Source organism: Thamnophis elegans, chromosome 1 (assembly GCF_009769535.1).
Source record: "Thamnophis elegans isolate rThaEle1 chromosome 1, rThaEle1.pri, whole genome shotgun sequence".
NCBI lineage: Eukaryota > Metazoa > Chordata > Lepidosauria > Squamata > Colubridae > Thamnophis > Thamnophis elegans.
Window position 1 is genome coordinate 111,926,980 of NC_045541.1, and position 25,704 is coordinate 111,952,683.

At 38.6% G+C, this 25,704-nt stretch overlaps 1 protein-coding gene across 2 annotated transcripts in view; it reads left to right on the forward strand.

Moving 5' to 3' along the window:
* RAD51B (RAD51 paralog B) overlaps positions 1-25,704 on the forward strand; it is a 414,448-nt gene that overhangs the window by 374,892 nt on the left and 13,852 nt on the right. The gene's annotated exons all lie outside the window — the stretch shown is intronic.

Genomic DNA, 25,704 nt, shown 5'->3' on the forward strand with positions numbered 1-25,704 from the left:
GGTGCCCTCTTACCAATCTGAAAATCGGGTCACCTTTACTATTGTCCAAGCAATCAAATAAACCAGCATCTGTAACCATTATTTCAATATAGTTACAAGGTAGGAAGGAAGCTATTTATTCTGTCTCTTCTGGATTTGACCCTGTACTTTCCAACTCTGAGATGAATTGCATTCTAGGGCAAATTGAAAGGGTTTTATTTTCTCCACCAGGCTAAAAGTGTCCTGTTATCAGTTTCAAGAGAGAATTTCCTTCAGGTCCTGTATATATCCTACATATGGTACATGAACCTATGTTATTACTAAAATGTTGACTTGCTTGGCTTAACGGCTACGTTTTCCAAGACAGAGAGCAGAGAAGTTGGGCTCAGAATGTTTACATATGGAACCACATTAAAAGCTTTCAAGGAACATTATTTAAGACATCCCCAATAGCAGGCCTCCCTGGACTTGTTAGAAATTACTTCAAAGTAACATATATAAAGTCTTCGTCTTAATTTGCATAATTTGTGAACTGCTATCTATAATGAAGGGGTTTTTTTGGGGGGGAAAAATCAAGGTCAATTAGATACCAGCAGGACTTTATGTATTTGTTTGGAGTGATAAATGTGTTTCTTAGTATGCAAAGCCTCAGTGGAATTCCAGACCCAACTGAAGTCTGGTTTCCAAGATTTGTGGTTTTTCTAAAAGGGCTCTGAGCAAGATAAGAAAAAAAACCCAGCATTCTCAGGGGACATCTAGTTCTTGCTTTAGAGATTTAGAAAAACCTCCCGTGCATTGCTGACACCATTCTCTCTCCCAGCTCCAGCCCCTTTAAAATAGCTTATAAATAGCAGCCGTGATGATGGCATCGCTGCTCACCTCTTTAAACTCTTCTAATAGTTCTCATCCCATATGTTTCGAAACGCAAGAGATGTCTCCTCTAAAGCAAGGGGCACTGAGGGCATATTGCATAACCCTCACAGAACCCGGCTTTGTGTGGGATGCTTTGATGGGGAGGATGAAGATCACTTCCAGGCTAGACAAGGAAATCTATTGTTTGCCTCTCTTTGAGTTGATTTTTTTTTTGTTTTCTCTCATTTGTTACGGCATGACCAGATCACAGCTGGCCTAAGGATATACTTTCCAATATGCTTAAAATTTGGAAGAGTCCCAGGTTTCAGAAACACATGGCAAGGAAGAAAGGGCGGGGGCGGGCTATTCCTGCAAAATGAAGGGGAAAGTTAATTTCTGGTTTCTGAAGATTTACTTTTGTGATTACTGATCAGGATTAAATACTTGGTAATTGCGGAGGGAATGAGAAATTCTATCTTATAAAAAGGGATACACAGAAGGAAGGAAGGAAATACCGATACTCATTTCTGCGTTAGGGGTCCTCAGCATGTTACTGGCATTATGTTAAGTGGTAGGATTCAAATTTTTTTACTACCGGTTCTGTGGGTGTTGCTTGGTGGGCATGGGCATGGCTTGGTGGGTGTGTCAGGGGAAGGATACTGTAAAATCTCAATTCCCTCCCCACTCCAGGGGAAGGTTACTGCAAATCCCCATTTCCTCCCGATCAGCTGGGACTTGGGAGGCAAATAATAAATGGGGTGGGGCCAGTCAGAGGTGGATCGGTATTTACTGGTTCTCTGAACTACTCAAAATTTCTATTACCGGTTCTCAGGAACTGGTCAGGACCTGCTGAATACCACCTCTGCTTTTTTTCCCCTCAAAATAAAGATGAAGACCTGAAGAAGAATAATCACAATGGGAGCTAAAGAGGATGAAATGAGCCTATTATATAAATGGATAAGTAGGCCAAAGTAGCTTAAGACAGGGATCCCCAACCCCGGTCCATGAATCGGCACCAGTCCATGGCATGCCAGCAACTGGGCTGTGCAAACAAGTGAAGCCCCATCTGTGGGGCCAGTCAGAGGTGCTATTTACTAGTTGTCAGAACTACCCAAAATTTCTACTACCAGTTCTCCAGAACTGGTCAGAACCTTCTGAATACCACCTCTGATTATGTTGCATTTTGCTTTCTGATTTTTCATAGATGTTTGCAAGCATGTAAAAGCAGAAGCATTCTCCATTTAGAGATTGCATTTTCTGCATCTTTATAGATTTCCTAAATGCTGACAGAGTAGGTAGCTAATACAAGGCTTTCTCAATCATCTTTCTGAGAAGTGAAACATTTGGGACCAGCATGTAATTATACAGATCCTAAGGAAAGATTTCTTTAAAAAGTCCTGCTTACTGCCTCATTTAGGACAAAGGCATTGGTTGCCTTTGTTAATTATCGATGAGTCCAATCCTGGCAGATTTAATCAGGCAGTAGCGGCAAGGATCGATTATTCTCCTCTCCCTGCTTCAAACTGAAAGAGAACAAAGTAAAGTAGTGTGGTTTTCCTCAATTTTAAATACATCCTGCACGTTTGGCCTTTTGGCAAAAAAAACCCTGAGATATTGGTGCAAGGGGGAAATTGCTTGACTGTCATAGATATCAGAAACAGTTGCAGGAACATGCCAACTGTTGCAATGTAGAATTGTTGTATCTGGATAGTGGAGGGAGAAGGCATGGTTTTCCTGAGTCTAGAGGATGAGAGTAAGAGTGAGGAATGTGGAACCATGTAGTTTACATAAACAGGGAAAATTAAATTCTGCTAGGTTTTTGGAATTGGGATGGCGAAACTGACTGGAAGAATTAAAATTGTGTTGACTATGAAGTCTTCCAGATTACACTGGTATTTCTGTTCAAATGAGGGAAGTTGGAATGGAGCAAATAAAAAGCAGACACTCCATGCCTACAGAGATCCAGCACTACAGATAACAAAACTTTGCAGCTATATTACAGTTCAAATCTATTGTCCCAGAGGGCAGGACCAGAATAATTGATTAAAATTATGAGGAAACAAGTTCAGGCTAGATATCAGGAGTAAATGTCCCATACCAACCAGTGAATCGGCATCATGTTCCTGGTTGCTACAATAGGTGACAAATTCTTTGTTAAGATCTGGGTGATTGTCTGTTTGAGATGCTGCAGCCTGCAGTGCAGTATTTTTCGAACGTGGCAACTTTAAGATATGTAGACTTCAGCTCCCAGAATTCCTCATCCAGTATAGAAAGCAGTACAAATGCTTAAGAATCTGAAGGCAGAGACAGTAACATGGAGGCAAAAACAATGACATAAAATAGGCCCATATTCTGTATGTAACTCTCTCTCTCTCTCTCTCCCTCTCCCTCTCTCTCTCTCTCTCTCTCTCATTGCGCGCACACACACACACACACACACACACACACTATAATAATAAATAAAACATTAGCTGCTCAATACTCTTTAGGCATGAAAAGCCTATTTCACAAGAAAATTTTTCAGTTCCTTCCTGTATGTGAAGAATAAGGAGGTCAAGCATACTTGTGTGGAGACTAGTTCTAAATGCAGGAGAAACCAGAGACCAAATCTTCCTTTGGTTTTCTCGTCACTGAGTTATTTTCAGAATCACTCCCCACATGTGGGCGGGTTGTTTGTTTGTTTTGCATTTCTGTTACCCTTTGGTTTCCCCCCAAATTTGCTGATACAGCTCTTTTGTGCAGAGATGCTACCATTTTGGTTATCCAATTAACCTTACTGCTAGAAATATAAAGCATAATAAAACAGCTAAAAGCTTTTTGTCATAGCCTCTGTTCCCCTAAAATGGATTGAGGTTATAATATATTTGACTGGAATATGCCCTATAGGCTTAATTTTAGCCTACGCTAAAATTAACGTAGCCTAAGCTTAGAGTGAACTTTAGCCAGGCCACCAAAATGTGACTCTGAACCTAGTCTTGATAAGAGCCCTTCAGAGATTTGGGGACAAATCTTGAATACTGCAAGCAAGATCCATGAATTGTGTTCTAATCTACAGAACATTAAATACACTTGAAGTTCAGACAGGAAAGTTTCAAAAGGAGACCCAGATCCGTATTAGCTCTTTGAAAAGTATCATGTCTTTAACATAAGAAAGGTCAGAAGACTGTTTCAGTTTTCCAAGATCCATAAACTTGATTAGTATGTTTATATCTCTGGAAACAGTGGCCTTGTTTATGTCAAAAAGTCCAAGGTTATCCTGATTTTACTATTTTTAATTTAGTTCAGAATAAGCAGAGCGGGAGGACTTAATTACAAACAGGCTGAACTTTATGTAGGAAACATGTATGCCCCTTAGGGGCACCTAGAAAGTGAAGGCCTGAAATTAAAACCATACCCCGCTCCCCCTCAAGTTTGTATGCCTCAAATAATGGGTTGCTGTTTGTTGTGCATTGTGTCCTCGGGGAGCTTTCTCCTGACTGCAATACTGGCCTTGTTAGGTTTAGGGTAGTCGCCATATGTTAAGCATTTAAAACAAAGCCTGTTCTAGGACCTTTTAAAGTATCTATATTTTTAAAGTCCACAAAGAAATTGCAATCTGAAGAATAAACATTCCATTTTAGTTAGAGCCCAACATTCGGCTTCCTATCTGAATCTGGCATGTGAAAGTTAGCCTTCCAGCACACTGACCTTGTACCTTAACCAGTTCCTACATTTCTCTGCTTCCAGTTATTTCCAGCCAAACCTTTTTATAGCTGGTCCTGTGTGAAGCTTTTCCTCTGAGTCCCTCCCTTTTCTTAATTTATGGCCCTCTAAATATCTCTGTTTTTTGCTAATTGCCAAGATTGTCTCTTTCCTTGGCTGTGACTTGACTGCCTCTTTGTCTCCCCCATCATCCAGCTTTTTTCATTGTGGAGTTTTTATATGTTCTGTGCCTTTTATCCATGCTCTTTTGGGGCCTCTTTTTCCATTAATATCATGCTCTCCCATTGTCCAGAGGTTCATAAAACTATTTGCATGTACCACCAAGGTGAGAATTTCTTATGCCATCTTTTTTCAGTCCACTTCTAATGACATCCGTGCAGTTTGATCCCATTTGATATTTCAAGATAGATAGGAATCTAAAGCACTGTTACTTGTACTTTTGAAAAGAAACATTTTTCTCATTGTTGTGCCATGTCCCAAACATGTTTTATTTGATATACAGCTACAAGCAGTTTTTAACTTATTTCTGTAAAACAACTAAAGGATCTGTGAAGCAAATAGATGGAGAACTGCAGATTTAATATGAAATTCTGTCGGGCTATGCGTTCAATTGCAGGATTTATGAGGGATTCTACTTGAAAGATAATTTATACCCTTTGAGTGTGATATTTAATTTGTAAAGTGGAGTCATTCCTGCTCTCAAAATCATTTCCAGAGTGATCGCAACACTTCAACACTCAACACCATCATGACATTGTAGGCTCTAAGATACTTCAGAAAAAAAGTGTTTAAGGGAAAAGAGTCTAAATTGCATGCATATTAGAAATATCTAAATATTGAATTTTATCTTACTCCTGAGATCCATGGCCCTTTCTTAACTGCCATTATCTTCTGATCTTTTTTGTTAGTTTCTCAAGTCTTAAAAACCTAACTGAAATGTGGATGCATTATACTAGAGATCCTTAATCTAATTCATCCATGCAAAAAGACTCTGTGTGTGTGTGTGTATTTGTAATGTGTATGTGTTTTTATGTATGTGTGTGTGTGTGTACATACACACACACACACACACACACACACACACAGAGTCAAGCACAATTTTTTCCAAACTGAAATTTATTTGTTGCTCCATAGCTAGTACACATAATCATTGGCATAAGTTTCCTTCCTGCTATCCAGCTAAGTTAGCCAATAATGGTGAGTAAAGGGAGCCTCAGATAAACTATATATTGCGTGTAACAGATCTAAATGGCAAGATCCTTAGAGGAAGAAAAGAGTTAGCTCAGTTATTTGCTTTTCTATATGAAAGTGATATTTTAGAGAAACTTTCACTTTGAGCCTTCATCATTGATGAACCCGTGTAGAAGAATTTTATTGCACTATGACTATAGATGGCAAGACCATCAATTTCATGATAGCGAAAAGGGAAAAAAATAAAATGGAGAAAGGAAAGAATATAACATAATCATTGGGGAATCAAAAATGGCAGTCATGATTGTGCACTTGAAGCTCTGCACCCCTTTTTTATATATGTGTCATCCATGCAATGAATGTAAAAAGAGGCAAGGCTTTAATCGCAGTTGCTTTGACTTCCTTGTAAATCCTGACTTCCTTGTAAATCCTGTTTGCAAGTTTAAAAACGGTTTTTCTTGCGGTTGGGAATCACAGTGCAATCCAGTCAGTAAGAATAAACAGATCTTGACTGAACCAGATCTTCTAGCTTGCTATTTCATTACCTTTGAACCCTCTACCATGCGGTAGCTGAGAGTCATGCTACATTCTGCCCTGGCAACACTGCATTTGATTCCCATTCATTATTCCAAGGTTTAACTGGACCTACTGGATCAGACCTTCAATGATGGCCACAGTGTCCATTCTCTCCCTAATGAATCCATCAGGAGAGATTCAGCTGCCCTTGTCAAATTGATTACACTGGGTTTTAAAGCTAAGGAAATACAGGTAGTCCTTGCCTTACAACAGTTTGTTTAGTCACCATGCAGGGTTTACAACAGCACTGAAAAAAGTGACCTATGACTGTTTTTCACACTTACAACTGTTACAGCATTCCCGTGGTCAAGTGATCAAAATTTGAATGCTTGGCAACTGGCATCTGTTTATGACTGTTGCAGTGTCTTGGTGTTGTGTGACCCCCTTTTGTGACCTTCTGATAAGCAAAGTCAATGGGGAAGCCAGATTCACTTAACAACCGTGTTACTAATTTAATAAGCCCAGTGACTCACTTAGAAACTGTGGCGAGACAGGTCGTAAAATGGGGCAAAATTCACTCAACAAACGTCTCGCTTAGCAACAGAAATTTTGGGCTCGATTCTGGTTGTAAGTCGAGGGTTACCTGTAGATCTGAATAATCTTTTCAAAAGCAACTCAAAATTGGAAGTCTTAAAGTGACACATTGTTTATCATGAAAACCATCGGAACTAAATCTAAGGAAAAAAGGAACAGCTAAAAGTTCATTGGTGTTTTATCTCATGAAATGCTGTTTCTAGGATATGTTGGAATGTATGCAATGCATGGAAACTGCTGTACTCAACCCCTTCTACCAGTGGTGGGATTCAAGTTCATTAACAACCAGTTCTCTGCCCTAATGATTTCTTCCAACAACCAAGTTTGCCAAACTGTTCAGAAAGTTAACAACCCATTCTCCCAAAGTGGTGCAAACTGGCTGAATCCCACCACTGTCTTCTACCATATTAAAAACATTGTCAGCCTTTATATTAACTCAGTAAGATCCAAACTCTTAGCAGTCTCCAAGAATGGGCATACTGATGCCTGTGTCCACTGTAACTATAGGTATTTTTGAAAGGCCCAAATATCACAGTCATATTCCAGCCTGACGAAAAACACCTGGAATTGTTGATTGTGGCCCTCGGGATTAACAACAGTCCATTTCAAGTAGAAGATACTGTTGTGCTTTTCATAAACCATGGTTCATTTTCAGAATCCCTAAATCCTCCACCAAAGAGAGACTGCTGGATCACTGTGGTGGAAATGTGACTGTCTTTGCTCTGGAGTATAATGTATCCTAGCTCATTGTATCATTTTAAAACTGCTTAGAACAGAAAGAATATAAAATAACTACTCAAATTGAAACAAGTGCTGTTGGTAGCAAATGCTAAGCATCCTGATGTTTGCTTCTTGGACTGAGAAGACTATTGCTCTGCATCATTTTGTCAGAGTTGGGCATTCAAGGATTTCTGTCCTGGTTTCTGGCCAAGTGAATTTCCATGAATTTCATCTCATAGCAACAGTTGCCATTAAATGGTACATAAAGCAAACATTCATTCTGAGCAGATTTTTAAAAAAGAGATACTCCTGATTTATACATTGTGTTTACATTTTAAAAATGCACAGACCAGAAACTGTAACTGGCTTCCTAAATTGGTAACCTTTTTAAAGCCATATTTTCATATTATTTCTGTTTATTCATCTAAAATCCACACTTGGTGAAAGACCTGGGATGTGTCCCATGTTTTCTGTACAGCTAACGTGCTCTTTGTAGTAATGAATGCCAAGCAAGTAAGACACAGTGGAAATCAATCAAGCTTCTTGGAAACTATGACAGAAATAAACGTGTTATTCCTTCATCAATCCACACATTGATTTTCATTTCATCCTTGCATTCCTTTTAGGACAATCTTCCCTAAGCTAGGTGTCACCCAGATCTATGAACTTCAAAGTCCAGGAGATTTAACAATAGCTACATAAACTTGGAATTTGAAATCTACACATCTGGAGGGTGCTCGGATTGAGGTGGCTGTTTTATGGGGGGAAATATAATTTTTCAAGCTGTATGATTTCCATTCATATTTTGCAGTAGATTTTATCAGCAAATGAATCAAGGGTTTTGTTATATTTTGTTCCTAAACATCAAGTTCTCCTACTGTACCAGAATCCAATTTAGGATACTAAAGAGAAAATTTGCAGAAGCATACATACACAGTGGTCTCTTCTCTATTGCAACTTTAGATGATTGTGAAGAATTAACCAATACTGGAATTACAGTTTTGTTTAGTACCAGCTGGTGGTTATGAGCTGGGAGGAGTGGTAATTTAAAATCTCATTGGTAGCCCCTTCCTTCCAAGAATTTCTCAGTAAATAATAATTACGATAGACTGCAACTAGTCTCTTACACACCCTATCTGTCCTGAGCATTTCAATCCTTCTGCCAAAATCTTATCTTTTCAGACCAGTTCTTAGAAATTGGGAAGGTATTTGGCTCAACCATGAACACAGCCACTCTCCCCTCCCCACTCATCAATTGTAATGGTATGTGGGAATGACCTTGGGAGAGAGGGAGAAGAACCATTAGCAGGGGAACAATTAGATAAAAGGCAGCTGAGCTTGCAGAAGGACTGCGGTTGGGATAACCATGTCAGAAGGGATTCTCCCTAGTTTCTGGGGCTGTAAACGAGATGGGGAAGAGATGTATTTTCAGATTTGCAAAGATTTTGTTAATCTGATGCCAGTTTTGTGAGGTAGTCCAGACAGAGAACATGCCCAGATGCTTGCCCAGGTGCTTTACTGTAAGATTTTACAGTAAAGCATCTGGGCATGTTCTCTGTCTGGACTACTTCACATAGCTGGCATCAGCTGGAACTGCCTAATTAGGAAGAAGCAGAACCACTAGGAAATAGTGTCTCTATGCTTAAACCTTTGTAGGCATTCCAGAAGGGTTTAATAGTATTGAAGGCTATAATAATATTGAATAGTATTGAAAGTTCCAAAAGAACTAGGAGGGGTGAGGTATGTTTCCTCCATCCATCCTAACAAAAATAATTTAAAAGGTTAAGTTACACACACACACACACACACACACACACACACACACACACACACACACAAATCATTGTCAGCTCTTGGCCTGAATCCAAACTCCAAGAGGCTCAGAATGTCCATTTCATCCCTGAAATGGACGGTTAGATATTAGTCAGTGATGGGTTGCATGCGATACACCCCAGTACGGGCATACAGGAGCCAGCCCAGAGCACCAGATACCGTTCTGGTACAGTGCTCCGGAAGGCCCACCTGCCTGCCTGTCCGCCCATGCTCCTTACCAGTGTTTAAAGGCTTCTGCACTTCTGCGCAGGTGCGTGGTGCGTACAGCGCCTGTGCAACGTGCTGCGGAGCAGCTGGAGCATTGCGGAGCATTGCGGAAGCGCTAACATATTTGCCAAAGGTGGTCAAGGCAAGAGATAGTTTCTTCAGAAGGGGGAAATTCTCTCTTAATAAAGTATTATTTGTCTCTCAAATCCAGCTCCAGATTGTCCTCCAGGAAGGGCAATGGATCAATCTTACTGGAACAGACCCAATAAAACAGAAGTTTCCTATTCACATCCTTAGTCCAGAAGACTTTCTGATGGTTTCTCTAGGTTTATTTTAACATTTGCTGTACCTTATGATTTACCTTAGCATACATTTACCTTTGTAAATAGAATGGAGATCAGGGGATGTTTATTTCAGGACCCATGATAGTTTAAGGAATGGCATTGTTTGAATTGCCTTTTTCTTCTTCTTTCGCTTTAACCTCTCCTGTTTGTCAGTTGGAAGGAAACCTGATCCTGTCTGTTTTCTTTTGAGAGTGGCAGAAATTAACACAATTGAAAGGCAATTTAAAATTAGTTTGTGAGGGATTGAGGGCTGTAAATAAAAATAAAACTATGCTGTGTGGAAATACTTTCAGTTTTCATCTGGCGAACGTTTTCAATAGCAATTAAGCTTTACTTTTATTTCAGGTTCTCTGAATCACCCCATCACATCAAGAACAAAGACTCTTTATGTATACAAAATAGCTTTTTTAGAAATCAGCAATGGTGTAGAATAAAATACATAATGTAAGGAATCTCTTTGTTTCTGTTGTGGGGTTTGGGTTTGAAGTTGTTGGGGTTTTTTTTGGTCAGAAATTCTTGAATTAAATCTTCAAAATGCAGTTTATATGCTTCACTTCTTTTCAGGAAGAGAAGAGCGATCTGCCAGACATATGTTCTGAGCATGCAGAGAGTGATATGATGTAAGTAAGGAGCCTGGGGACAATATTTAGAGGAGGGCTCTATGGCACTGATTCTGTGTCAGATTTACTGCCTTTGCTTATGGCAGTGATCTTTTTTTTCTAGGAAAATTGCTAACTTTTACCATTTTTTTAAAAAAATCTTGAGTAATAAACAAGAGTTTTGAAGGAGAGAGAAAGCCAAGAGAAAGTCAACCCTATTAGTCACACAGCTGCACTTCCTGTCACAAATGTCCTCTGTGGAATAATCTGTTCAAATATGCCTATTTTCTGCTTTATTTTTATTCTGTTTGATCCTGCCAATATTTTAGTTTTGGAAAAGGAAATCAAAGATGAATAGTACTCAATAGAAGAGAGTATATGTAGCTCAGGGTTGAACTCCAGAGTCTTTAATGCTCGGTTGTTTGCTTGCAAACGTTTCATTATTCAACTAGGTAAGGACACATTTTCTAGGAAATAAAACCCCTTGAACACCATGACCTAGATTTTAAAAATCCAATTAAGATTGTGCTCACATAGGTACTTTTATGTACTAAGTGAAATTAATTTTTCTACTTCATTTCAGTTTGGTTCATCAAGGCTTTTTGTAGAGGAAGGCATTCCAGACAACCTCTCTGCCTTCTCTTCAAAATGCAGCAAGTAATGAGAAAAGTCAATTTTCGTCATGCTCTAAAGTTATTATGTTCCTTTTTAGCCTTATCTAATGCAATGTATCTTGATGAACTGATCAGAATGTCTTAGATCAGCTGATTGTTCATTTTGCTCACATGAATGCCATATCTGGTGGCTCAGTGGTTAGAATGCAACACTGCAGGCTAACTCTGCCTACAGCCTGGATTTCAATCCTGACTGGTTCAAAGTTGACTCACTTTTCATCCTTCCAAGCTCAGTGAAATGAGGACCCAGCTTGTTGGGGGCAATATGCTGACATTTGAAAACTGCCAAGAGAGTGCCATAAAGCACTATGAAATCTTAAGTACTATTGCTATCTTAGATATATCTAGGCAATTCCTGAGTAATTTCTTATTGAAACATGAATGAAGAAGAACACAGTCCAAATGTAGTATTTGTAAAGTATAATGTTTTTGCACAAAACCCTAATCTTACTAAGAGGATCAAATTTTAAGATATTCATCTGAACCTGGTAGACAGATTATATTGCCACACTTCCTGATCATTCTTCTTTATTCCTTACTTGTTCGTGTTAAAAAACAAAATGATGCCATTATTTCCTTTCAGCCAAAAATTATATTAAATATTTGGTGTTAATACCTTGTACAGCAAGCTAATTGGCTATTTCAACATCTTGTTTCAAAGATATTCTGATCTCCATTTTTTTAGCAAATTGGATGAAACTTGATTGGTCTATTAGAATCTGTTATAAAAAGTTTGTTACAAGAGTTATTTTAAAAGAAAGGAAAGCAGTGTGTAATTGTATATAGAGGCCATAGATATTGACTTGGCTAGAATTTAGAATGGGGACAATAAGGGACAAAAATAATATGAAGCAAAACATGTTTTAAGTTTAGCAGCTTGCTCACATTTTTATTAACATCAGCACAACAATCCTGTACTTGAAAGTCTGTAGCCATTCCTTGCAAATTTGCTGTAGTGTAATCTTGTACAGTAGAGTAAAATGTGAATACAATAGGTTGTTTCCTCTAGCATCCTTTTCTGTGTATTGGGAGCATGGAGAAATACATAGTAAAAGTGACTCCAATATTGCAATAAAATACACTGACCTCACTAAATAACAGCAATCCCTAAACTGCTTTATTTTTCTAAGTTTGTTTTATATGTATGTATCAGTGGTGGATTTCAAAAATTTTTAGAACCTCTACTGTAGGTGGGGCCTGCTTTGTGGGAGTGGCTTGCCAGCCATGTGACCAGGTAGGAGTGGTTTGCCGGCCATGTGACTGAATGGGAGTGGCTTGGCAGTCATGTGACTTGGTGGGCGTGGCCAACTTGTAAAATGTGGTCAAACTCACTTAACAACGCTCTGACTTAGCCAACAATGTTGGCTCAGAAACTATGGCCTTTGAAGCACGCAAGTCTTAAACTGTCAAGTTACAAGACCCTTGCATCCCTAACCCTTTAGAAAAAAAAAACCAGGGGTGTTCAAACTTGACAGCTTTAAGACTTGTGGACTTCAACTCCCAGAATTCCTCCTCTCACTCTTCATCTTGATGATGTGCAGACGGGCAGGGGGAGGGAGCTGGAACTGGTTCTAAACAGCACTGTAGATTTGTGGAACCTCTTCTATAGAAGAGGTTAGAACTAGCAGAAACCCGTCCCTGGTATGTATGTATGTATGTTTACACACACACATACACACAAGTTGGGGGACTAGAGAACAGATTGCCACATGGCGTAAAATCTCACATCAGAAATGACAAAGTCTACATTACTGTTGGATCTTAGTCCAAGTGGCCAGGCCACCTATGAAGAATGCTTACAAGCCCATTTTGGAACAGATGTTAGTCACTGGCTTTTATAACCCTCACTATTCTGCCCAACAAGGTATTAGTGAAAGGAAATGTCCTGTTTGGGTGGCTGCATAAATAACAGACGAATCAATGCAGTTTACTTTTTGTAATAACAAGGCTCTGCATTCTTCATAAGTGGTGAGGTTTACATTTGTATGTAAATTAGTGGTGACGCCATGTGCTTTTCTTAATTTGCACACATCTTGCAGTTCAGATACGAAGTGATTCTAAGCCACAGTTTACAAGCAAATGCAAATTATAGCTTTTACAACCAATGAGGTTCTGTAACAGTTTTATATAAAATTATACTGAAATACTATGAAAGGTTGCTTATGTGTGTTTAGCAATGTAATTTGTTTTTTTTAAATGTCCATATGTGTAAATGGCACTAAAATTCTTGTGCCTAGTAAGCCAGGCTTCTCCAAATAGATGCCCTCCTGGTTAGGTGAGGATTATGGGTATTGTAATCCATTGCATCTGGAAGACACTGGGATAGGAAAAGCTGTTTGCAGACTCTGCTAACATCAACTGCAGGATAAATTTCTATCTTATGCATCTCAGGTTTTGGTTACATTGGATGAAAACTCCCTTTTTTCATTTTATTGTTTAACACTGTGAGCCTATTGCCAGATTTTTCTTTTATTCCTATGTTTTACTTAAGCATTTTGTACTGTGCTTTAAAAGGCATTAACTAAATGGAGGCCAGGATCTTAAAATTTATTTTAGGCATATAGAAGTTGGGTTTAGATAGCCCAGTAGGAAATTTTATTCTTGTTCCATTACATAAGAGAACATTTCCCAAAGGCATATTGGGAAATATGATCCTTCAGATCAAAAAGTGGCCCAACATATGGAGTACATACTGGCTAGAACAATTTTATTTCTGGATTCTGAAGATGTGAGGCAGACAACCTAGTGAAGCTCCATATGGGTCAGACAGCACGGATTCTTCCCTGAACCCCTTTGCTTGTTCCATGTCACAATATAAAGATCAGCTCCTTGTGCCAGGCAGTTTTTTGATTCCCATCTCATGCTGATTGACAGTTTTTTTGTACTAATTGTCTCATTGTTTTTACTCCATTGTTTTGCTTATTGGCTTCCTTGGGATCCTCTTGGAGAGCTTGGAAGCATATGTTGCCTTTGTCTTACAATTACTATTTGTGTAAAGAACAAGCTTGGCCTACCAGTTGGTGTTTGGTTAGTTGGTTTTGCAATTAAAGACAAACAAGAATCAAAGATGTAAAATGATCCCTAGCCAGCACCCTGATTCTCCTAACAACCAACTACTCAAGGATCTATTTGCAATAGCAATCTCAACTCAAGTGCTCCATCTAAATTGTTTGCATTTAGTTTGCTGCTTAGCAGTTTACAATTCCATGTTTATGTGACATTTCCCAGATACTTTGTCTGCCTATAAATCTTGGGTCTTTCTGGAGCAACTGGTTTGTTCTTGCCCTTAATTGTATAACAGCACGTTAACAATTGGCGACAGCACTTAGACATTAAAATAGTGGAATCACAGAATTGAAAGGGACTTCTTAATGATCAAATCCTCTCTGCTCAGTTTAAGGAATCCAAATTAAAGCATCTTCAATAGATGACTGCCCAACCTCTTGTGTATATCAGCCGAGGGAGTTGATCAGCCCATTGGTAACTGGTTCCATGTCAAATGGCTCAAATACATCTCTCTGGGCCAATAACAATTAAAACAGTAAAAAATTAAAGCATATACAATGTAATATAAAATAGCAGCCGATTGTTCCAAACAGCTAACCAATGCTTCAGCTGGAACGAGTAACAGACTTTCTAAAAAACATCCAAGCTCTCTCTGGAACACAGTTGGGTCCATTAAATGCCTGGGATGAGCCATTTGAATAGACTACCCTCCTGTGTAGAGAAGGGAAGCCATAGAATTGTACGTTCAGCAAAGAATGATCTGATCATGGTAATGGAGAAATAAATTACTCCTGTTTTCCAAAATATCTCGATTTCATCCAATATTATGTGTTCTGCAGATTTGATAAGTATTCTCACTACTTCTTCATTCAATAATTTAGAAGCACGTTGAAGACATTGAAATCAGGGCCGAAACTTGTAGAATCCCTCTTGATACAAATCTGATGAAGACTCTTTGAGTATGAGAGCTACCTATATATATTCATTTAACAGCATTGTTAGCCAATCCATGTCTTAGTAGTGGTCATCAGAATATCATTTGATACTTTGTAAAATGTTTTCTGTAATCAAAATATAGCATATCTAGAATATAGTATATCTCCACAGGGAAAGATCTGCCTCCTCTATGCATCTTATTAACCAGTTCACTAGGTCATTAGCAATACTGTAGGATGTAATATGCTCCTGGATATTTGTCCCAAGTAAGTACAGTAGGTATTTTTTACCATATTTCAGTCAACCTCAAATTTCCATTCTGCATTTTCTTGCTTACGGATCCTGCTTAGAGCCAAGGTGGCGCAGTGGTTAAATGCAGCACTGCAGGCTACTGCTAGATCAGCAGTTCAGCGGTTCAAATCTCACCGGCTCAGGGTTGACTCAGCCTTCCATCCTTCCGAGGTGGGTAAAATGAGGACCCAGATTGTTGGGGGCAATATGCTGACTCTCTGTAAACCGCTTAGAGAGGCCTGAAAGGCCTATGAAGCGGTATATAAGTCTACTGCTATTGCTATTGCTATTGCTTGTTTTAAGATTTTCCATGGGGTTTTTTTTGCTGCAATCAAAATGCTTGTTTCATAAAGTATATTTTAATATAATAAACTTGAAATAAGATTTTTTTTCTTGATGCTGAAATTGTGTATGAAGATTTTGAAAGCATGCTTTAACAGTTGATATCAATCATCCAGTTTATAAATTCCCTGTTAAAATGTGTTTTTGTAGAATGTCTGAAAATAAAAGAGACTGTCTAGAAACACAAGAGGTGACCATTTATTTCTTGGCATAAATACTAATTGTACTTGTTAGCTGAAGACAACAGTTGTAGTGGGGAGGTGGAGAAAGGAACAACTGCCAAAAATCTTAATAAGCCAACAGTATCTTATTCTGTTCCAACTTAGAGTAAAACATTCGAATCACAATGGTTTCCACATTTCTGCTTTTTTACTGTCTTTAATTATATTCTTTAGCCATTAGCATCTATTTTCAAGAAAATAATTGTGAAAAGTTTTCTATTAGTTCACTGGTATTGGCTAAATCTTTTGAGTTTTGAACACTTAGTATCTTAAAGTAATACTTTTTCTATGAACCCTCCATCTAGCACCAACATTCAGAAAACATAGAGTAATAGTACTGTAATACAGCATAAGAAAACTTTGTATAACAAAGCTATACAGATGCTGTGTTCTTATCTTTCCATAACTAGAGACTTCCAAATATACTGTGTGCAGTTCCCAAAATTTGGGGCACTTCTAGTTATAGTATATTCTCCACTCATAGCACAAATAAGAAAAGTTCTACCATGTCTTAGATTTAGGATATGAATGTTTTAAGTGCATTTATATGAAGATGAGACAGCCAATCCTTACTAGATTCTTCAATGCCTTCAATAATGATCCAACTTCTAATGTACTGCTTGAAAAGTTGGGATACATTCAGAGATGCATCTGCCTTAGAAATAGCCCTTGTTGAACTGTACAGCACAGTCAAATATCAGCACAGGAGATGTTTTAAGACATTTTGTATTATGTCACAAACAGTTTTCTGTTGATTTTTACATCTTACAATGTTTTATAAAATTTGCCAAATTTCAGTTCTATGGGAGTCATGGATTTTAGATGCATTCTGTAAATGGGCCTGTTTTGATTGATGCACCGTTTCAACCAATTGAGGGCATAGTGGCTCAGCAGTTAAAGAGGCTGAGCTTGTCTTCTGGAAAGCTGACAGCTTGGGTTTGAGACCCAAGCGCCAGCCAACAGGGTGAGCTCCTATTACTTGCCCAGGTCCTGCCCATCTAGCAATTTGAAAGCATGCAAATATGAGTAGATAAATAGGTACCACTTTGGTGGGAAGGTCACAATACTCTGTGCATCTCAGCATATAGTCATGCTGGCTACATGACCACAGAAATGTCTTCAGACAATGCTGGCTCCTTCAGCTAAGAAACAGAGATGAGTACCACTCCCTACAGTTGGACTCGATTGGACAGGGGAAATCTTTATCTTTACCTTTTTACCAGTTAAAAGTTAGGGAAATGAGAGTTTTAATAGTATACCATGCCATTCTGTTTCCTCTTCATTTGGTTCCACCATAAAACCGCGGTCGACTAAAGCGCGCTCGACGAAACCGCGTACCTGACATCATCACAGCGCGACGAAAAAAGCACGCTGTGAGCGGTAAAGCTAAAATTAATGCGTAAACCTAAACCACCACCCCCAAACCTAACCCTAAACCTAACCCTTAACCTAACCCTAAACCTAACCCTAAGCCTAACCCTTAACCTAAAGCTAAACCTAACGCTAACCCTTAACCTAACCCTAAACCTAACCCTAACGCTTAACCTAACCCTAACCCTAACCCTAACCCTTACCTTAACGTGAATTGGCTTGCTTTAAAAGCGCTTTTTAAAGCGCCCTTTTTTCTCCGCGGTTGTTGTTGTCGTGCTGCTGATGACGTCAGCGACGCGCTTTAATCGGGCGCGCTTTAGTGGACCGCGGTTTTGTCATGCCACGCCTCATTTGCCTCTTTTAAGAAATCATGAAAAAGTTTTAGAGTCTGTCATCAGACAGCATTTTAGCCTTCTTTTTTCAAAAACAGGTTTTAAGTTGGTTCCACAAATAAAATACTGAAGTTTCATCATACTGAATTTTGAGACTTCTGCAAGTCCTGATATTCCCAACCAGACCTTCGCTAGAATATGATTTCTAGCAAATAAATCAAGCTAAGAGGGAATACGGTTTTCTCTTCCTACTACAATGCATTCTTCTCATCTCAAATCCCATGCTTTTCTGGCCATCAAGTGTATCTTTAACAGGACTTTGGCTCAGATGCAAGAGCAGACACACAAAAGCAAAGTCTGTTAAGAGTTAATTCAGCTTCAGGAAAAACTGAGGAGGAACACAATTTCTCTGTCTTAATAAAATACAGGTGTTTTTATTGGAGGACCAAAAAATCCAATTCGGGACTGCAGCAAGCATGTATAAACAAGAACAGAGTGCTATGGAAAAATGTGCTATTGAATAATGAAAAAGCAGTTTGGAAAAGCAGAAGTGGGCTGTACTAAGGGTTTATGAAGAATGTAGCAGTCTCTGGCTGAGGTTTACCTTAAAGTTCACAGGTGGGGGGAAAGTCATAAATCGTACATAAAACTGTTCCTATGACAATCATGAAATTAACTTCCAGTGTAATATAACAAGAATTCAGTCTTGATGTTCCTCTCACTATGTTTCTCTTTCTCCCTAGCTTTTTTCTGGGTTTGCTTTAATTTAATATGGGGGTATGTGTGCGCATTAAGGCTTAGTCTTAGAGTAGACCCATGGAAATCAGTGAGACATAAGCTACTCATTTCCACTGACTTGCAGGGGTCTATTTCGGACTCAGCCCATAGATAATTGCTCTGTCACTTCATGTGGTAAAAGCATAAGAGAAGCATGCATACATATTTAAGCACATGACTTTTATCACTCAGCTCCCCAATATAAAAAGTTGGCCACATGCTGTTTCCTCTGCTTCAGAGAAGATGGTATCAATCATGCTGATATCGGGCTTAACATGAATATACTATAAAAGGAAGATATGACATGCCTTTTCCACTTTCCCAGAGTCAAATTTAAAAGTAACTTTGTGGACATGCTCTGTAAGGTTTAAGGCTTGCTCCTGCCCCAGAGAAATGGAAAATGGATCACAAATCCATATTTTTAATACTACAGATTAAAACCTTTTTGTAGCCAGTCGGAGATCATGGGGTGCTAAGGAGAAATTATTTTTAGATTTTTTTTTTTAGCTAGCAGAAAGGATACTGGACTGAACCACATGAAGAGGCATGATAAAAATGGACTACAGGTAGTCCTCAACTTACAACAGTTCATTTAGTGACCATTCAAAGTTACAATGGCAATGGAAAAAGTGACTTACGACCATTGCAGCACCCCTGTAATCATGTGATCATAATTTGGCCGCTTGGCAAGTGGCTGATATTTATGACAATTGTCGTGTCCCTGGGATCAGTTTTGTGACCTTCTGACAAACAAAGTCAATGGGGAATCCAGATTCACTTAACAACCATGTTAGTAACTTAACAAATGAAATGATTCATTTAACTACTGTGGCAAGAAAAGTTGTAAAATTATCGAGTCTGTCATCTGTACCTCTATAACTGTCTGGTTTGGCTCTGCAACCCAACAAAACAGACACAGACTTCAGAGGATAATCAGAACAGCAGAAAAAACAATTACTGCTAACCTGCCTTCCATCGAAGACCTGTATACTGCATGAGTCAAAAAGAGGACTGTGAAAATATCTACAGACCCCTCACATCCTGGAGATAAATTGTTTCAACTTCTACCCTCAAAACAACTCTATAGGGCACTGCACACCAGAACAACTAGACACAAGGACAGTTTTTTTCCCAAATGCCATCACTCTGCTAAACAACTAATCCCCACAACACTATCAAATTACCTACTAAGACGGTATTACTATTATTCGTCTCTTCCTTCCTAGTACCTATCTGTTTCCACTATGATAACTATATAACTATGTTGCTTGTATCTTTAAAATTTATATTGTTTCATTTGTTTCCTAGTATAATTCGATTGCTTATTAGTAACCTATAACTATCACTAAGTGTTGCATCTTATGATTCTTGATGAATGTATTCTATTTTATTTTTCTTTATGTACACTGAGTATATGCACCAAAGACAAATTCCTTGTGTATCCAATCACACTTGACCAATAAAGAATTCTATTCTATTCTAAAATGGGGCAAAATTCTCTTAACAAATATCTCACTTAGCAACATAAATTTTGGGCTCAGTTGTGGTCGTAAGTCGAAAACAGCCTGTATTTTCAATCGCTTGTCTTCTCTTTTTATGCGTTCTAAATCCTCCTTAAAGTTATGCTTAGTTGCTTCTCTGAAGTGAGCCTGTGCCCCTGATATTGCTAATGGCTGTGCCTGCATTCTGCTTAATCATTCAGACTGCAATAGCTTGTTTTGTACTAGCTTCTGAAACAGCTGTGATAGTTTATATAACAACTTCCTTTAAAAAAAAAGTTTACTTCACAATGGATTGTTGTACTTATTAAATAAAAGCTACAGTTGAAATGCATTGAGTAATATTTGGTATCTGTAGAAACAACAAGGAAAGGGATGGAAAAAAAGTAATGCTTTTGATTAGTCATTTCTTTATTTACTTCAAGAGTAGGCTGTTTCATATCTGAAGTCTGAACAACTTACAAATAATAACATAAAGTTCAAATATTAAAAAGGTGGTAACATAAACAATGACAAGACCAATTATGTCGTATGTTTGGACAGCAGAATCTTGCAGAATTTGTGTCTGTAAATGGCTCTCTAAAGCAGGGGGTCTCCAACCTTGGCAACTTTAAGCCCGGCGGACTTCAACTCCCAGAATTCCCCAGCCAGCTGGCTGGAGAATTCTGGGAGTTGAAGTCCGCCGGGCTTAAAGTTGCCAAGGTTGGAGAACCCTGCTCTCAAGAACCATTTTTTCATGGCTCTTCAAAACTAATAGGAAGGGCTGATCTGAATATGTGGAGGAGGCTGTTTCTGAGGCTGGGCCCGATCCCTGGGAGAACCTGAGAATGGAATCCCTGAAATTTGTGGGTATGACCCTCCCTCCCTCCCTCTACCACTATGTGTGTCTATAAAATAGCAATAAATGAGTCTACACAATCTCTTCCACCCCAAAATAACTTTTCTAAAGGCAAAAAGAAATGGACAGCAAAGTTAAGTGTCAGAAAACAGGGATCTTGGGGCATATATTCCAGGCCAAGCTTAATATGATTGGTTGAAAACAAGCTGCAAGGCTAAACATTATAGGATTCTGTGCCCAGCATATCTGAAGGATGTTGAGGGAGGCCAGGTTAGGACTCATCTGTGTCCTTAATGAAAAAAGAAGCTGTATTTGTTTCAGTTGTGAAGAAAGTTCTTACAGTAAAACCTTGATTCTTGGGACTTCCCTTACCCCCATTCAACAGAATTTGGACACAATAAATGAAACTATCGGTATTACTTCAGACTTCATCCCCAAACAACAAAGTCCGTTGTTTCCAAAACAAAGCAGTGTAATTTACACGTTTTGCATTAGTTTCCATCATTTGCATATTCACACAGTAGCTTTTATATCATTTATATTATCACTTGCATGACATAAATTATGCAAATATGATAAATTACATCATTAACATAAACCTGGATTTAACAGACAGATTTAATCCTCTCTAAAATTGTTAAGTGTTTGCTATATCTTTGTGCCTTATAGAGCACATAAATTATGCTTTCTAGGGGCTAAAGAATAAAAAAGAGAAAGGTTTTTTTTTCTTTTGCATGCCTGTTTAATCATAAAATACAAACCTTCATAGTCATTTAAAAAAATAATAATAATAGAACAAACACAAGTAAAGACCACTTCAAAATGTTACTTTTATTTACTGGATCTGATATTGTGTATAACTTTTGTACTATCATATGGCACAGCATTTACATTTATAACAATATACATTTTAGTAATTATATATAACTGTGTGCGCGCTCGTGAATGCATATGTGTTGCACAATTTGAACAGATGGAATTCTGACAAAGTCTGTTGACTTACAACGGACTGAGAACAGCTATAGATTAATGCAAGATAATCTTTTCGGCACAAAACTGCAGGAAAATGGATGAATGGTTTGGAATTACACAAGATTGCTTTTCTTTGCTTTGGAAGAATTGCAGCAGACTTCATAAACATTTAATTAAAGATTCCTTGCAATACTAAACCATGTTGGCTGAATACGGATCCACGAATAATGGTATTTCCATAACGCCAAAAGGCAACAGTCACTAAAAAAAGAAGACAACAGCATCCCAGAAGGAACCTGGTAAATACAAACACATTTTTATTTAGAAAAGAAAAGCATAGCAAAGGAAGAGCACATTTCCTAGTGTACAGAACTCAGAGGTCACAAGGTCAGAGGGACTAGGCTACTCATGCATATCTTCCATTCTTTCCACAGTTGGGCTTGCTCTCAAACAGGCAGCGATTTAAAGAGTTGTTTTCATTTTCTCACCCTTTCCTAGCCTTAGCCATTGCATTCAGAATCCTATTGGAAGCGTCCTTTAAACAAGCCTGGATATAAACAAATGAACCCAGTGTGCAAACACAATGGTATATTTGCTCATAGGCTTGAGTTTTTTGGGTGGTTGTTTTCGTGTTCAAAAGCTCCTTGGTTTACTTAAATCTGGAGCAGTTACAAGCAAGCACTTGTCAAATTTCAAGTAATAAAATACTTATTTTAGGACAAGCATAAGAGGACCAATCTCAACCCTCACTGTAGAATGTAGGATCGCAATCAAGCATTATGCTGTGGGGAAGACCATTGCAAAATCAGGATTTCCAGCAATGTGATTGTACCAGACACAAACACAATTTCCCTTCCCAAACCACTGGGAGGGGATATGCAGAACTGGGGAGATGTCAGTTCTGAGAATACAGAATAATATGTAGACAGAAAAGGAAGAAGATGATGATTCAAGGGAAAATAGACTGATCCAACTTTCTTTCTTCTGAAAGGAAGTTTGGTAGTTACTTCTTAGGTTACAGTTACTAGACCAGAGTAGGGAAAACCTAGAGGAAAACTGGAATAGAGAAAATGGCACTTTATGAAGTCTGTTCCAGCTATATATTTCCACCCATCTCATCAAGTCATCTAGAATAGGCATGGCTCCGGGCTTCATCTATTAAACAGTATCTTGTATGGTACCTAGGAAGCATATCTTCTCGGTGCCCTGTGGAATGTCCACAAGAGAATTGTGCAATTCCCACTCTCTGACCTTTCATAGACTACTTAAGACATGGTTGTTCCAAATATTTGTAGCTCAGGGGTTGAAATGTGGGGTCCTTGGTGCTCTCTGAGCTGGGTTGTTTTTTGCAGATGTTTCATTACCAAACTAGATAATATCATCATTGCTAGTAGGGGGAGCAAACTCCCTCCTTACTTGCACAGATGATGTTACCTAGTTTGGCCTGCAAGAAAACAGCTAAGCTTAGAGAAGAACCAAGGACCTCACATCTGGCTATTCTTCCAGAATACTCTCTCTCTAAGTCTCTTCTGACTTAGAATGGGCTCAAGCAACCTTGGATGGTATTGAATATTAGCTTTCTTCTTCTTCTTCTTCTTCTTCTTCTTCTTCTTCTTCTTCTTCTTCTTCTTCTTCTTCTTCTTCTTCTTCTTCTTCTTCTTTTCTCTCTCTCTCATGTATTTTTTTAAAAAAATTAACAGTAAATAATCCAAAGTTGCTATGGAATCAGGTAGCCTCAAAATTAAAATAATAAACAAATATCCTTACAGCTAAAAGATGTGGATCGGACCATTCATCTCAGGATTCATGATTTGTCAGGATAAAATGTTTAAAAGGAGGTTGCATGCTTACAAAGCATATAGAAGAGGTCCCTTACATGTAGCGGATAGTTGAAAGCTAAAAATGTATCAACTTCCTAAGGCTAAACCCATTTGAGGTACGTTTAAATAGATAGATTAATCGAAATAGCAAATGTCATCTCTCTCACTTGCATTCCCAGGATCTGGAGCCTACTCAAGCTTCCATTTCTAACCCAATGGATGAAATAGTTTTCTTTTCTCAACTTCAGAAGCACTTACATCAAGCAGCTAAGCCAAATAATTGTGAAAAGAAGAGAACTTTTTTTTTTAAAGGGGGACATGCCTACTGAACCCATCTTAGTGCCAAGTGCAAAATCAGGCTATCATTAGCTAATCTGAACAGTTTAGTTAATCAGCACCATCAGCAGTGATAACAGATTTGCCTGTAAAACGTCATGACAGCAAATCAACAGTCAATTAAAATCAATTATTAATGCAAGTCAATTGACACTATCAATGCCCGAGAAGAAAAAAATCAAGGACAAGATAATAGGAATTGGGAGATCACAAGATTACTAGCAGAAAGAAGTTTGTAGCACAATCTGCCAGCAGGGACAAATTATTGGGCATGCTATTTGTGACTGAATTTAACCCAACTTGTACTTCACTTCCAGTGATGGCAGAGCAGTTAGGCTGCACTGTAGGAATCCAGTTTTAAGATTCCCATTAATACAAAATGCACCTGCTTAATTTCTAACTTCACTGTGGTTTGGCATATATCTATTTGAACTTGATTGTCTAGATAGCACTAACATTTGCTTTTGGACTTGGGTGTATGTTTATTAATTATGAAGAATTTTGAAGAAGCTGTTCTCGTGTGGATCAATGAATGTGTTCCTTCTTCTATGGCCTTATTCTTACTGCCTCCTTTTTAAAGAATCGTGTTGTTTAATATTGTGTTGCTTTCTATGATGGTCTTCTCAAGCAGGTACAAATGCACAAGCAATTCATCATCATAAGAAAGCCTTTCAGAACACAAAAGCTACATAACTCTAGCTCTACCAGTTTTTCCTGAGTTTTTCTGGCCCAAGAAACTTTACTGTCAAATGAAGGATTTTCCATGTCCAATTTCAAGCTAATTGGGCAAATAATTCTTGATTTTATGAGGACAAGGATGATTGCTGTTATTTACATCCTGCCTTTCAAGATGGAAACCCTGCCAAGGCAGCTTAAAAGTAACAACAATCACAAAAACAAAATTAAAATATTAAATTAAAAATTAAAAATAACTGGTGGGAGAGAGGGTTTCCCCATTAGCAATAAAACATCTATGAGGAGGAGAGAAAGCCCAGCTGGGGTGGATTTTATGCCTTGCTCCTTCCAAAGGTGTCTTGGTTAAGAAGCCTCAAGCAATGGGCTCTTTGCTATAAGCTCCATGCTTCAGTGGATATCAGTTAACAACTGCTTTGATTTGTTACCTTGAGCTCTAATTTAAAAAACACGTTCCAAGAGAAAAAACAAAGTCAGTCTCAGTTTTACATCAGAGATGGCTTTCTAGCCTCTTCCGTAAAGAAAATGATTTTTGTAAAAATAAAAAAATAAAAAGTGGAACTTAGGAGCACTGTATGCTAAGAGTACATTCTCTTGACTTTTAATTTTTTTTTAATGTTGGTAGCATTACATTGTTGCTTAGGAACTGTTTCTGGCACCTGAAGATGTTTCTTGCCCCTGAAGAGTGTTCGGAGACTACAGTTGGTCCAGAATGCGGCCGCGCGAGCGATATCAGGTGTACCTAGATACACCCATGTTACACTTATCCTCCGCAAGCTGCACTGGCTTCCCATCGGTCTCCGAACACGCTTCAAGGTGCTGGTTATTACCTTTAAAGCCCTACATGGCTTGGGACCTGGATATCTGCGGGACCGCCTCCTGCCACATACCTCCCAACGACCTATAAGATCTCACAGGCTGGGCCTCCTCCGGGTGCCGTCGACCGGGCAATGCCGGTTGACGACCACTCGGGGGAGGACTTTCTCTGTAGCTGCTCCGGCCCTGTGGAACGATCTGCCCGCGGCGATCCAGACTCTTCCCACTCTCTCGGCCTTACAA